This window comes from Moschus berezovskii, chromosome 25 (genome assembly GCF_049115385.1).
Source record: "Moschus berezovskii isolate FMDL1 chromosome 25, NW_MosBer_1.0, whole genome shotgun sequence".
Taxonomy (NCBI): domain Eukaryota; kingdom Metazoa; phylum Chordata; class Mammalia; order Artiodactyla; family Moschidae; genus Moschus; species Moschus berezovskii.
Genome location: NC_142484.1, coordinates 47,590,849 through 47,606,764, shown reverse-complemented (window position 1 = coordinate 47,606,764; position 15,916 = coordinate 47,590,849). Strand labels below are relative to the sequence as shown.

At 40.4% G+C, this 15,916-nt stretch overlaps 1 protein-coding gene across 4 annotated transcripts in view; it reads right to left on the bottom strand.

Moving 5' to 3' along the window:
- Positions 1-15,916, bottom strand: part of LOC129547515 (ferroxidase HEPHL1-like) — a 183,985-nt gene that overhangs the window by 146,254 nt on the left and 21,815 nt on the right. For 2 of the 4 annotated variants that reach the window (XM_088832388.1, XM_088832390.1), the window contains exon 5: positions 8,751-9,355. The exons of 1 other annotated variant lie outside the window; for it this stretch is intronic. The gene's annotated coding sequence lies outside the window, so the exon portion shown is untranslated. Of the gene's footprint in view, positions 1-8,750; positions 9,356-9,815; positions 11,494-15,916 lie in introns of those variants that run through there. One more of the 4 variants, XM_088832389.1, reaches the window with a different exon arrangement.

Here is a 15,916-nt window from a genome sequence, read left to right as displayed (position 1 = left end):
GTGTTTATGTTGATGAACAAAATGGTAATTAAAGAGCCAATTCAACAGGTGCAAAGTTCAGTGTATCAGTTTGGGTAAATAAGTGACCATAAGAATCATAAAGTTAAAATGAGACAATATTATTTTTAAAAAAAGCTCCGACATGTGAAGATTAGATCATAAATTGACAAAGTGCATACATTCTACGTTTCCAAATTAGGAAAGAATCACTGCTGTTACTGCCATTGTTATTTTTCGAGCTGGGGTAGAAGAACTCAAAGACTAGTATTTGTTGAGTACCTGCATAATGCCAAGCATTTTACATATATTCTCTGTTAATCTTTCTTAATACTGTTTTTATTATAGAGATTAACTCCTGAACAGACACATCTATGGGGGTGGAGATCCATCAAGAGTAAATACTATGATCCCCATTTCATAGATGAAGAAACTGAGGTCACAAAGGACTAAAGAACTTTTCAAAAGTCATACAGAGGAACAACAACTGGGGATCAAACTGACGTTTAAATGTTTCAAAGTGAATCATAAAGGAATGATACAACATAATGTTTACCTATGTCCTGAAAGTATCACAAACTAGACAGAAGAAAGAACAACTCAAACAAAGTTATTACCACATTTATTCTTCTGTCGTCAATGGCCCTGTGCACATATACACACATCCAAAGTTGCTCTGGACTGCTGAATTTATTTTCTAAACTTATTTTTTAAAATTGGTTCAAACTGATTTCTGGTCATTCCAAACATTTAATCTACCTTCAAATGGTGAAGGTCTGTCTCCTCATTTTACAAATAAGAAAACAGGGGTCCAGAAAAATCAAGTGATGTGACCCAGATAACTCCAAAACAAGATTTCTAAAACTATTTCAACCACTGTCAGAATTATTAGCATCAGTTCAGTCGCTCAGTTGAGTCCGACTCTTTGCGACCCCATGAATCACAGCACGCCAGGCCTCCCTGTCCATCACCGACTCCCGGAGTTCACTCAAACTCGTATCCATCACGTTGGTGATGCCATCCAGCCATCTCATTCTCTGTCGTCCCCTTGCCTCCTGCCCCCAATCCCTCCCAGCATCAGAGTCTTTTCCAGTGAGTCCACTCTTTGCATGAGGTGGCCAAAGTATTGGAGTTTCGGCTTTGGCATCCGTCCTTCCAATGAACACCCAGGACTGATCTCCTTTAGCATGGACTGGTTGGATCTCCTTGCATATGTGGTTCACTGAGAGAAGGACCACCAACTTGACTGTCATAATTTTAGAAGCCAGTCTTTCAACAGCACAGTATAACAGAGGGGTTAACAGTAAAGACTAGATGCTAGAATCAGACTGCTTGGGTTTGAATCTCAGTTCTACCACTCACCAGCTACTGAACCTTGGTTCTGTGTTCTCATCTGTAAAACGACCATCTTCCTCACAAGGTTGTCTAGGGGAGTGAATGATTTCGTGCTTAGAACAGTGCTTGGACTATTAAGTGGACTCAATTGATTGGAAACCATTGTTATGGTTACTCTCTAGTCATTTCTCAAAGGCTCAACCAGACAAACGCTACCAATGACTGTAGGCTGCTCACACTCTGCAGGAGTGACTCTCTAGCCCAGAGCACAGTCCCAGCAGGGAGGGTCACAATGCCTTTGCTGAGTCAGGGAAGTGGGTGGTCCATGGTTCCAGAAAACCAAATGGCAGGGTTTTGAGGAGGTCGAACCAGTTTCAAAAGGATTCTGGCCCGGTCAGGATCCCCAAGATAACTGGGATGAGTCCCCAAAAGGGCAGTGTTGGTTTAGTTTAGCCCCATCTCAAGTTTCTAACACAAAAGAATTACTGTATGACAGAATGGCTTGTGTGTGGCCCAGAGGTGACCAGGAATGCTAATTCAAACCCTCTCCTTAGAATTATGGAGATAGCAACCCACTCCAGTGTTCTTGCCTGGAGAATCCTGGGGACAGGGGAGTCTGGTGGGCTTCTGTCTATGGGGTCACACAGAGTCAGACACGACTGAAGTGACTTAGCAGCAGCAGCAGCAGTGATTTAAATACATTTTAAACTTTCAAAGAATACACAAATAAATCTCCCAAGTAAGGCTGTTGCACAGAAATCAAGGACTTGGTTTGTTTTGTTTGCTACTGACCCTGTGGCATCACCGAATAGTTGACGGCAGAGAGAAACCACTCATTAACGGCTTTCTCAAAGGATGAATTCCCAGAAAAGACATTTTTGTCTTTGTTGAATTAACCTTTCCCCTTCTTTCCTTCTCGGCCCAATGAAATTGCATTTAAGGGAGAAACGCATTGTCCGATAACACTAGCAGCAGTCTCAGATATGGTCATAAGGAATGTATGTTTTTCAATTGTGATCTTTATAGATTTCAATCTAATCTGTGTAACAGAAGCTGCTAATTAGTGATAACTGAGAAAACACATAATTTAAGATCTATTTTAAAAGTACATTAACCCATACAAAACACAACATTTTACATATAATCTTAAGACTTTTATAGAAATTCATTTTCCCAAGATTTATTTTCCATGTACCTTAGGTTACATAAAATCATAAGAATATGGATTCCACTCACTTAGAATTTGTGACAATTCAAATAAGTATAAATATTAGCTTTATACTTGGTAAAAAGTCTGAGGTCATCTGTTCCTTTGTGAATACTGCAGGGTCTTATTTTATTCTATTAAGTAAGCGGTCAAAAAATGAAAGATTCCTCAAATATGGCCAAATCGTTTATTTTACCATGACTCTCTAATATGCAATTTGGCCAACTATGAATTAAAATAACATCTTTAACATGTTTCATTTTTTATCTGCTCATATCGTTTCACTATTTTGGCTTTAATGTGTATGACTTAGAATAAAATAACATGCTATCCCTTTAAACAATTTATGGTGTAACTTGCAAGAACAATGGACAACTGGAAATGGAAATCTAATACTGGGTGACTTTAGCCAAGGCACCGAGCCTCTCTGTGCATGCTTCCACATCTTTAACACAGAGATGATAACACTAGTCATCACAGAAATGTCAAAAAGATCAAAGAAGAATATATATATGTGTGTATATATATATAAGAGCATTCATTTGTTTTTAATTTTAAGATGATAATTTTGAGTTTTTTAAAAAAAGATTGGCTTTCCCTCAAATATTCTGAATTAGTAAGGAACAGGCCTTAAGCCTGGTTCTACCTGGCTATCTTTTCTGAGTACGTTTTTAGGTTGAAGATTTCATCATACCTGGTGGCAGCTGAGGTTATAATCTTGTTGGGATATTTCCTCCAAATCCAAATTGTTTCAACATAGGAAACACACACACACACAATTATGTAAGTGTGAAGCCTGTGAACAGGGAGTTAGTGATGGATAGGGAGCCTGGTGTGCTGCGATTCATGGGGTCGCAAAGAGTCAGTCACGACTGAACTGAACTGAAGTAGACAAAAGAACTGTACACAGAAAAGTATAAGACACTGATGAAAGAAATCAAAGATGACACAAACAGATGGAGAGATATTTCATGTTTCTGGGTCGGAAGAATCAATACTGTGAAAAGGACTATACTACCAAGCACAATCTACAAATTCAACGTGATCCCTATCAAATTACCAATGGCATTTTTCACAGAACTAGAACAAAAAATCGCACAATTCATATGGAAACACAAAAGATCCCAAATAGCCAAAGCAGACTTCACAAAGAATGGAGTTGGAGGAATCAACCTTCCTGACTTCAGATTATACTACAAAGCTACAGTCATCAAGATAGTATGGTGCTGGCACAAAAACAGAAATATAGACTGATGGAACAAGATAGAAAGCCCGGAAATAAACCCATGCACCTATGGGTACCTTATTTTTAACAAAGGAGGCAAGAATTTACAATGGGGCAAAGACAGGCTCTTCAATAAACGGTGCTGGGAAACCTGGACAGCTACATGTAAAAGAATGAAATTAGAACACTTCCTAACACCTATACAAAGATAAACTCAAAATGGATTAAAGACCTAAATGTAAGATCAGAAACTATAAAACTCTTAGAGGAAAACATAGGCAGAACACTCAATGACGTAAATCAAAGCAAGATACTCTATGACCCACCTCCTAGAGTAATGGAAACAAAAACAAAAGTGAACAAGTGGGACCTGATTAAACTTGAAAGCTTTTGCACAGCAAAGGAAACGATAAGCAAGGTGAAAAGACAGCCCTCGGAATGTGAGAAAATAACAGCAAATGAAACAACAGACAAAGGATTAATTTCCAAAATATACAAGCAGCTCCTACAACTCAATGCCAGAAAAACAAACAACCCAACCAAAACGTGGGGAAAAGACCTAAACAGACATTTCTCCAAAGAAGACATACAGATGGATAACAAACACATGAACAGATGCTCAACACTGCTCATTATCAGAGAAATGCAAATCAAAATTACAATGAGATATCATCAAAAAAATCTACAAATAATAAATGCCGGAGAGTGTGTGGAGGAAAGGGAACACTCTTGCACCGTTGATGGGAATGTAAATTGATACAGCCACTATGGAAGATGGTATGGAGATTCCTTAAAAAAACTAGGAATAAAACCGCCATATGACCCAGCAATCCCACTCCCAGGCGTATACCCTGAGGAAACCAACGCTGAAAAAGACCCATGTATCCCATTGTTCACTGCAGCACCATTTACAATAGCCAGACTATGGAAGCAACCTAGTTGTCCACTGACAGATGAATGGATCAAGAAGCTGTGGTACATATGCACAATGGAATATGACTCAGCAATCAAAAGGAAGGCATTTGAGTCGGTTCTGATGAGGTGGATGGACCTAGAAGCTATCACACAGAGTGAAGAGAGTAAGAAAGACAAAGACAAATATTGTATTCGAATGCATATATATGGCATCTAGAAAAGCAGCACTGAAGAATCTATTTATAGGGCAACAACGGAGAAACAGACATGGAGAAGACACTTATGGACATGGGGAAGGGTAGGAGAGGATCAGACATTCTTCACCACCTCAAATCCTATTTCATTATGCCTATGTTAGGGCCAAAGAAATCTGCATTTTGACAGTTTTCCAGACTTGAGAAAGCATCACACGCACAGTACAGAAAAAACAGGGACGTGTTGCAGACATTCTCACATGATCGGAAGTACTGTTCTCATGAACTTCCTGCATTTTCAGTTTCCTTGGCAGCATCAGTTTCTAGGCCTTCAGACTCCCATCAACTAGATATTCAGTAGCTACATGGATCAAATCGTTTCCAAGAAACTGCCACTGATATTAAGTTTGCCAAATACATGTATAAGCTTACACTGAAGCTGACTAATCCAAACCATTTTCTTCACAAGCCTTAGATTATAAAGACAAATGACAGAAACTTACAGCACAGAGGCATTTATTAGAACTCTGCAGTAAGCCAGGGCTTTAAGAGAAAGACACCTGAAAAACTCTATCCTTGAGTTCAAAAGAAGGCACAAGCTTGTAAACACAATACAAGATACAGCAGCATGACCTATGAAGCAATCAAAATTATCAAAGACTTCATGTCAGTCCCTCAACACAGGATTTTTGAATGAGTATTTGCCTGTACTGGCAGTATGGCCATCAGTATTCTAACAAAAAATGCGAGCAAAGGCACAGAGGTTCGAACAGGGTGTGTGTAGTGTTGCTGGGGTACGAAGAGCGCATGAACTGTAAGCACAAGAGGTAAGCACTTTCAGAAACATGTGTACGCATGTGTGTGTAAACACTGACATAAACATATCAATGGACATATCTGTACATCCAACTGCCAACTCACCACAGACCCACTCCTTCCTTTCCAATCCTTCCAAAACCAAACTCTTCATTTCCACTCCTTAGTTTCTCCATTTTCACAAATGGTAATCCCACTCTTCTAGCTGCTCAGGCCGAAACCCTTGGGGTCCTCCTTGAAACCGCTTCTGCGTATCCACCTCACAACCTACCAGCACTTCTTGTCATTTGACTTCGCAACCTATCTAGAATCTGACCACTTTCCAAACGTCCTCCACAGCGTCCACCCAGTTTGAGTGATTAGTACCTCATCCTTGGATTTCTGGAGTGGCTTCCAGTTCATCTCCATTTGTACACAAGAACCAGGGTGATCCTTTAAAGACATGCCACCCCTGTGCTCATGATCATGTCTCTTCCGCGCAACAGCTTCTAACTCACTCAGAATCAAATCCAAATTCCATAAAGGAGCTCTAAAGACACCTCCCAACCCCAGTGCTTTCTGATCGAATTTCCTTCCCTTCTCCCTTACTCACACGGCTCGAGCCTCTGTGGTGTCCCCGTTGTTGTGTGAATATAACCAGCATGCTTCCACTGCAGAGCCTCTGCACTAGTTGCTCTGCTTCCTCTGCCTGGACTGATCTTCCCGAGATACCTGTATCATTTGTTCTCTCATTTCATTCACATCCCTGTCACACTGTCTCCTTATTAAAAAGGACTTCCCTAATGTCTCCATACTGTTTCACTGTCACCTAACTCTATTCTTTCTTATTGGCAGTCACTGCTATCTGACATTATCTACTTATCTGTATCTTACCATTACAACCATCACTACAACTGTAGCTCCATAAGAACAGACCACATTTTGTTCACTACTCATCTCCACTATTTGGAATGGTGTCTAGCACATGCTGCTGCTGCTAAGTCACTTCAGTCATGTCCGACTCTGTGCGACCCCACAGACGGCAGCCCACTAGGGTCACCCCCGTCCCTGGGATTCTCCAGGCAAGAACACTGGAGTGGGTTGCCATTTCCCTCTCCAATGCACGAAAGTCAAAAGTGAAAATGAAGTCGCTCAGCTGTGTCTGACTCTTAGGGACCCCATGGACTGCAGCCTACCAGGCTCCTCTGCCCATGGGATTTTCCAGGCAAGAGTACTGGAGTGGGTTGCCACTGCCTTCTCCGGTCGAGCACATGGAATACATCCAATTGATATTTGCTGAATGGATGACTGTTGACTAAATATACTCATATAGCCCTTACCCAACTTAACAGCTTCCCTGGTGGCTCAACTGGTAAAGAATCTGCCTGCTACTGCAGGAGACACAAGAGACGTGGGTTCAATCCTGGGGTCAGAAAGATCCCCTGGAGAAGGAAATGGCAACCCACTCCAATATTCTTGCCGGCAAAATTTCACGCGTGGACAGAGGAGTCTGGCGGGCTCTATATATAGTCCATGGGGTCTCAAAGAGTTCTACATGACTGAGCGCTCACCCCACATACAAGTTAAATAGAAAGATGACTAGAAGGAGTATGGAAGACATTTGAGCTGTACAAAATTGAGAGCAGAAATATCTGATGAGCCATAACTAAAACCAGATAAGGCAATGAGAATGAGACAGCTGTGAAATTAGTTAAATAAAAGCAGCAGAATCTACAACTGACTGGATGTGGGAGCTTGGGTCAATGAAGGAGCAATATGCCTTCTAGGAATTAAAAAAAAAAAATGAGCAAGGAGTAAAATCAATTTTAGACATGTTGAAGTTGAGGTACTTGAGACAAATTCAGGTTAGGATATCCAACGGCTGCTTGTTAGGCGGATTTGGAACTTACCAGAAAGATGACAAGGCTATAGATTTCGATTCAGGAGGCATCAGTGTGTGAGGAACAGTTAAAATCAGTGAGATGAAATTACCCAGAGGAAGCACGTAGAATCAAAAAGAACAGAAACAGACTGCTAAGAAGCACCAGGAAGAAGAAGAAGATGCAAGAAAGGAAACTGAGAAGGACTGGACTGAGATGTAGCAGACCACAAAAGTTTGCACAAAACGCTGAAGTGATTTTCGGGAGAGGAGGACAGACTGAGGTTGAGGGGAGTAGGGGTCACATACGGAATGACGGTGAAATGAAATTCAGGTTTGAAGTGAGTGACATAGATTTGGCATAAGTGCTGAGGAGAATGAAGAGAAACCTTCCCGTCGACCACACTGGAAACTGACTAAAGACAAAGCGCAAATAGAGCGGCTATGGTTTAAACTGTCTAGCAATAGGAGAATGGATAAGCAAAATACAGTAATCTATACAATGGAAGATAAGGAAAAGGAAAGAACTATTAATGAACACAAAACCATTAGTGAGTCTTGAAAACAGAGCAAAGAAGAGCACTCTTAACTCAAGCACAATGAGAGTTATACACGTATGGCTTCATTTGTATGAAGCTCTAGAATACACAGTGATCACCTAGGGAGGATGCTAAACAGCAGTTGCCTCCAGAGGATGGCACAGACATGGGCTGACTAGCAAGGAGCATGAGAGCGTGAGGCAATGGTAATGATCCAGTGCTACACCCTTCTAAGGATTTGGCTTTCTAAGCTGCAGGTTTTTATCAAAAGTGTTCCGTGCAGCACTGCCCATAATAGCAAACCCTTGGAAATACTTAAATAACCATCAGTAGAAGATGCTAAGTAACTCCAGATAGTAGTATTAACACAATTGGCCATTACACAGCAATTAAGAGGAAAGAACCAGACTAACAAATATAAACAACGGATACAGATATAAACACAGATACATGTACAACATTATATATTTTTATATATATATATATGGAACGTAAAAAAGTATAGAATGTTGCTTATGGATATGCTTGTGATGTACAGTAAGAGTATAAACACAAACATAAGAAGAATTAACGACAAATTCAACACAATGATGATCTCATCTCTGGGGAGAAAAGAGGGAAATGAAATCAAGATGGATACTAACAAAGGAATCTTCAACTCAACCTGTACTGTTTTATTTCTTTAAAAAAGAAATCTGGGGCATTCCCTGGTGATCCAATGGTTAGGACTTGGTATTCTCACTGTCTGGGCCCCAGGTTCCATCCTTAGTTGGGGGAACTAAGATCCTGCAAGCCATGTGGGATCTTGGGTGTGGACAAAAAAAAAAAAAAAAAAAAAGTCTGAAGCAAACACTGCAAAATATTATTGGACAAAGCTAGACAGTAAGAGTTTTATAGGTATTCATCTATGCTTTATCCTTGGAACATTTAAGAACACGAAAAGGCACAACATTATAGTATAAAAAAATGCAGTATTACTACCATACACGTTATTACTAACAATTATGTTCTCTTAAACAAATCTGTAAGACTGTCAGGTAAATGTCCTCAGGCCTTTAGGAAATGCTTACAATCTATATATTGGAAGTGATTTGAAAAGTATCTGACATTTTCTGGGTCTGAGTATGTTAATACATGACAGTAAAACAGAACCAAGGGACTTCCCTGGCAGTCCAGTGGTTGACTTCGTGCTTCCAGTGCAGAGGCCACGGGTTCTATCTCTGATCAGGGAACTTAGATCCCACATGTTGCATGGTCAAAAAAACAAAACTGAAAAAAAGAAAAACAGAAATGACAGAACTACTGTAGTCAATAACACCGAAATCATAAAGATATTCCAGTCCCATTAAATCATTAAAGATATTTAATAATGAGGCAACAAATGATTATGTTCTCTATATCTTCTAATCTTTTATAAATGGCATTACTTTTATAACCGGGGGTGGGGGGGAACTGCAAGGGAAAGATATCAAACAATCAATATCTTGATTACGTTTTTCTTAATTACTTTAAAATTTTCTTCACAGAAATGTTTTTCTTTTTCCACCTTTCTCATTTCATTCCAAATTCCTAAGGAAATGAACAGCTCTGAGGCATGAAACTTCTGTTCAAAATTATAAGTAATATACACACTTCAAAAATTCTTAAAAACTGATGAACCAGAAGACAAATAATTTTAAATATGCTGCAAAAGAAGCAATGGTCCATGAAAAATCTATGATTTTCACACCTACTGCATTCCATATCTTCAGGCCAAGGAACACCAAACAGCTCCCTGAGCTTCGAGCACTCACTGTGAGCCTGCTGACAGCCTGCGGCAGGGAAGGGTGACACGTCCGTACTCCACACAGGAGCACAGAGCGCACAGAGAGATGGCCGGAAGTCCCGAGAGCAGTCCAAATTCACCCCAGGGCGGAATGGCCGGGAAAAGTCCAAACCAAATCATTAGATGGACAGTTGTATACAAGTCAAAGTTTTCTTCACATATAATATGGCAATATTCCTGTTTTTTCTGTTTTAGAAGATTTCTGAAGGCAATTAAAATCTTCTGAAGGGAAGTTTTTGTGTTTTTCAACAAAACCCTCTTCACCCTACCCTAGAGATTCTGATTTGGTTAAGTATGAGGTGTATTACAGAATCTATACGGATATTTTAATTATTACAGGTGATATTAATGAAAACGCCTAGCTCAGAACGACAAATAACAATACATACAGTCCATTTTACACAGAAAAACCCACAAAAGATATGTGTCAAATGCTCAGAAACCTGACTACTGCTTGGCAATGGGATTACAAGAGATTTCAAATTTGTTTTTCTTATGTACTTCAATTTCTGTATTTTTGTCAACTAACATATATCAATAGGAGAGGAGGACAAAAAATGAAAGGAGAGGGTAGGAGAGGAAGAGCAGTCGTTATACACAGGGGTATACATTTTGAGGTGGCAGGTAACGGAAGAGATATCACTTTGGTCTCATATTTGCCTGTTCTTTTTACATTAAAAGCAAAATTTAAAAACATACACTAGAGTTCTTTGAACTCTGAAAGCACACGATGTAAACAGAGCTAATACTGTAAGCTGATATTAAGGAAACAGAAAAAATAGTGGCCCCAAACATAAAACCATACTAAAATTATCATCATAACCACAGGAAGGGATCAATTATCCCTTTTGACTACCAAGTATTTTTTTCACATGTTTATATAATCAGTTTCAGAGTCATTGCTGACTTTTACCTCATAACATATTCTCACCACAAGGCCTTTCCACTAAGACTCAATCAATTTATTTCTAATTTGATATAAAACATTTTCCAGAAGGCTTCTATACACAACGCAGTCACAAAACCGAGTGTCACTTAGAGAAACAGGTGTTCAAAGAAGTTAACTGTGTAACAGATGTGATAACTGATAGATAACTATATGGGACGATCACTTTACCACTTCTTATCACTATTCAGTTCAGTTCAGTTGCTCAGTCGTGTCCAACTCTCCGCGACCCCATGAGCCACAGCACGCCAGGCCTCCCTGTCCATCACCAACTCCCGGAGTACACTCAAACTCATGTCCACAGAGTCGGTGATACCATCCAGCCATCTCATTCTCTGTCGTCCCCTTCTCCTCCCGCCCCCAACCTTTCCCAGCATCAGAGTCTTTTCCAGTGAGTCAACTCGTCGCGTGAGGTGGCCAAAGTATTGCAGTTTCAGCTTTAGCATCAGTCCCTCCAATGAACACCCAGGATTGATCTCCTTTAGAATGGACTGGTTGGATCTCCTTGCAGTATAAGGGACTCTCAAGAGTCTTCTCCAGCACCACAGGTCAAAAGCATCGATTCTTCGGCGATCAGCTTTCTTCACAGTCCAACTCTCACATCCATACATGACCGCGGGAAAAACCATAGCCTTGACTAGACGGACCTTGGTTGGCAAAGGAATGTCTCTGCTTTTTAATATACTATCAAGGTTGGTCACAACTTTCCTTCCAAGGAGCAAGCGTCTTTTAATTTCATGGCTGCAATCAGCATCTGCAGTGATTTTGGAGCCCAAAAAAATAAAGTCTGACACTGTTTCCACTGTTTTCCCATCTATTTCCCATGAAGTGATGGGACCAGATGCCATGATCTTTGTTTTCTGAATGTTGAGCTTTAAGCCAACCTTTTCACTCTCCTCTTTCACTTTCATCAAGAGGCTTTTGAGTTCCTCTTCACTTTCTGCCATAAGGGTAGTGTCATCTGCATATCTGAGGTTATTGATATTTCTCCCGGCAATCTTGATTCCAGCTTGTGCTTCTTCCAGCCCAGCGTTCCTCATGATGTACTCTGCATATAAGTTAAGTAAGCAAGGTGACAATATACAGCCTTGACGCACCCCTTTTCCTATTTGGAACCAGTCTGTTGTTCCACGGACAGTTCTAACTGTTGCTTCCTGACCTGCATACAGGTTTCTCAAGAGGCAGGTCAGGTGGTCTGGGATTCCCATCTCTTTCAAAATGTTCCACAGTTTATTGTGATCGACACAGTCAAAGGCTTATCACTATTACTATACAGTATACTGGAGAAGTCAACGGCACCCCACTCCAGTACTCTTGCCTGGAAAATCCCATGGACGGAGGAATATAAAATAACACTACATATAATAGTATATATATATATATATATATATATACACACACTATATACAATAAATATAACATATATTTATATATAATAACATATAACACACTATATGCAACCAGCACTTCCAAGCATGAAGAAATCATTTTAAATGAATAACTTTAAATTAAATCAATGTTCCCATCAAGAACAACTTCAAAATATAGGAAAAGTTTTAAAGTATCTCTTGAAGGCTACTAGAGAACTACTGAAGGAAAAGAACTAGACAGACCAGGAATCAGAGAGCAGGGAAGCATGCAGAGGTGGCCCGATAAGTGCGGCCACTTCTCCAAGGAGGTATCTGCTGAACCTGGGTGTAAGGCAAGAGACTGAGACGCAAGTTTTGCCTAGGCTGATGCTAGAGAACCAAGAAACCAGCAGGGCTCTGGTAGGCGTGCAAGACCATAGACAGTACATGTGTATATTTAACTGAATCACCTTGCTGTACCCCCTGAAACTAACACAACACTGTGACTCAATGATGCTCCAATATAAAATAAAAATTAGAAGGAAAAAAAAGACTACAGACAAAACTCAAAACAAAAGGGACAGATGGGTGAACGGGGAAGTTCCGAGGTTTGGGCCTGACACAGAGCTAATTTTCCCTTCAAGATATTTAACAATTCTGGAGATGCATAGGGCAGGAGGTTAGCACAAAGCCTCTGAAAAGCAGAGTGGAGATTTTGGCAGTGTTATCAGTATAAGGAAACATAAATTAGAGGCTCAAGTCCAGCTAGGGGAAATGGGCATAACTCACTCGCAGCTGGAAGCCCCTCCCCTGAGTGACCACACATCATCAGTGGGGGCAAACGACAGGGAGGCAGAGGCTGGTCAAAACCGAAACCCAGCGTCAACTCAGCTTAGTCCCAAGACGGTACATGAGAAATATGTTTGAGAAAATAAAAGACGAAGGATTCCAGAAAATTGGAATCCATCATGAGAAGGACCAAATGGAACTTCTGTAAGTGAAATACATAAATGATGACGTAACGAGCTCATTAGATATACCAGAAGAAAGAACTGGCAAAATGGAAAACAAGTCAGTCGAAAATATCCAAACCAGAAGCACACAGACCAAAACCTACTGAAAAATACAGAAAAAACCATAACAGATGTATAAAATACATGAAAATGTTTAGGATATAGATAACTAGAACCTCAAAAGAGGGAAGAAACAAGGAACAGAGGCAATATATAACAAGATGATGGTCAAGAGTTTGTTAAAACTGATTAAAGAAAACCCATAGATCTGGCAACCCGCTCCAGTACTCTTGCCTGGAAAATCCCATGGACAGAGGAGCCTGGTAGGCTACAGTCCATGGGGTCACAATGAGTCGGACATGACTGAGCGACTTCACTTTCACTTTTCTATAGATTCAAACAGGTATGCAAATCCCTAAAAGAATACATACAAAAAATACACCTAAGCATATCACATTTAGACTGTGGAAAACCAACGAAAAATATCGGAAAAACAACCAGTGGGGGGAAAAAAGACACCTTACCTTCAACAGAACAACTACTGCTGGACTTTGGAATGCTAGAGAACAACAGAATGACTTATTCAGAGAACTAAGAGAAAACAACTGCTCACCATAATACCATGGTCAGCAGAAATACCCTTTAATAAGTGAAGGCAAAGTAAACACATTTTCAGATAGGCAAAAACAGAAAAATTAACTGGCCCAAACCTACACTAAAAGATAAAAGTAAGATGAAAATTCAAAAGGAATTAAAAGCCACAAAAGAGGTCAATGTGTGGGAAAACAGAAATGAATATTCTCTGTAAAAACCAAACATAATGCCTTAAAGACATATAAAATACAAAATAATTATGTGTAATAATAAAATGATAAAGACAGGGCTCAGAGGAACACTAGTGGGAGAGTGACCAAAGTTGTTATTTTTATTAGAATATTGCAAGTCAAGAGTACATATCCTAATTTCTGGAGTAAGCAATACAAGAATGCACAACTAACTAGGTAATCAGGGAGAGAAATACAGTAATACAAAAGAAGTCAAGACAGGAGAGAAAAAAAGAAAAAGAGTTTGGAAACACGGAAATCGAATAATAAGATGGCAGATTTAACCCAAGTACCTCACCAATTGCATTATATATAAATGAACTACCGACTACATAAGAGAGGAAGACTGCTGGACTAGGTACAAAAAAAATTTGCTGACGGGAATGCAAAATAAGGCAACCACTACGGAAAACAGTTTGGCGACTATTCAAGCAGTTAAACATAAATCTGTCACATGACCCTGCAATTCCACTCCTAGGAATTACCCCAAATAATTTTAACTAAGCAAAAATAATCCTGCTTATTTAACTTCTATGCAGAGTACATCATGCGAAATGCCACACTGGACAAAGCACAAGCCGGACTCAAGACTGCCGGGAGAAATATCAATAACCTCGGATGCGCAGATGACACGACCCTTATGGCAGAAAGCAAAGAACCAAAGAGCCTCTGGATGACAGTGAAAGAGGAGCGTGAAAAAGTCCGGGTTATCCCGCCGCCTTCTATCTCTCCCCCGGCCCCTCAGGCTAATTCGCCAAAACGACCATCACAAAGGGGAAGAGGAGGGACGCCCGCTACATGTTCTCTAGGCCTTTTAGAAAACACGGAGTTGTTCCTTTGGCCACACACATGCGAATCTACAAGGGGCATATTGTAGATATCAAGGGAATGCGTACTGTTCAACAAGGAATGCCCCACAAATGTTACCATGGCAAAACTGGGAGAGTCAACGATGTCACCCAGCATGCTGTTGGCATCATTGTAAACAAACAAGTTAAGGGCAAGATTCTCGCCAAGAGAATTAATCTGCATATCGAGCATATTAAGCACTCTAAGAGCCGAGATAGCTTTCTGAAACGTGTGAAGGAAAACGATCAGAAAAAGAAGGAAGCCAAAGAGAAAGGGACTTGGGTTTAGCTGAAGCGCCAGCCTGCTCCACCCAGAGAAGCACACTTTGTGAGGACCCATGGAAAGGAACCCGAAGTGTTGGAGCCCATTCCCTATGAATTCATGGCCCGATGGGTGTAAATATAAAGACCTGGACTGTAAAAAAACAAAACAAAACAAAACTTGGCTTAAAACACAACATTCAGAAAACTAAGACCACGACATCCAGTCCCATCACTTCATGGCAAACAGGGAAACATTGGAAACCGTGAGAGACTATTTTGGGGGGGCTCCCAAATCACTGCAGATGGTGACTGCAGCCATGAAATTAAAACACACTTGCTCCTTGGCAGAAAAGTTATGACCATCCTAGATGGCACATTAAAAAGCAGTGACATCACTTGCCAACAAAGGTCCATCTAGTCAAAGCTATGGGTTTTCTGGTTGTCATGTATGGATGCAAGAGTTGAACTATAAAGAAAGCTGATCACCGAAGAACTGATGCTTTTGAACTGTGGTGTTGGAGAAGACTCTTGAGAGTCCCTTGGACAGAAAGGAGATCAAACCACTCTATCATAAAGGAAATCCGTCCTGAATACTCACTGGAAGGACTGATGCTGAAGCTGAAACTCCAATACTTTGGCCACCTGATGGGAAGAACTGACTCGTTGGGAAAGACCCTGATGCTGGGAAAGACGGAAGGCGGGAGGAGAAGGGGACGACAGAGGATGAGATGGCATCACCGACTAAATGCACAGGAGTTTGA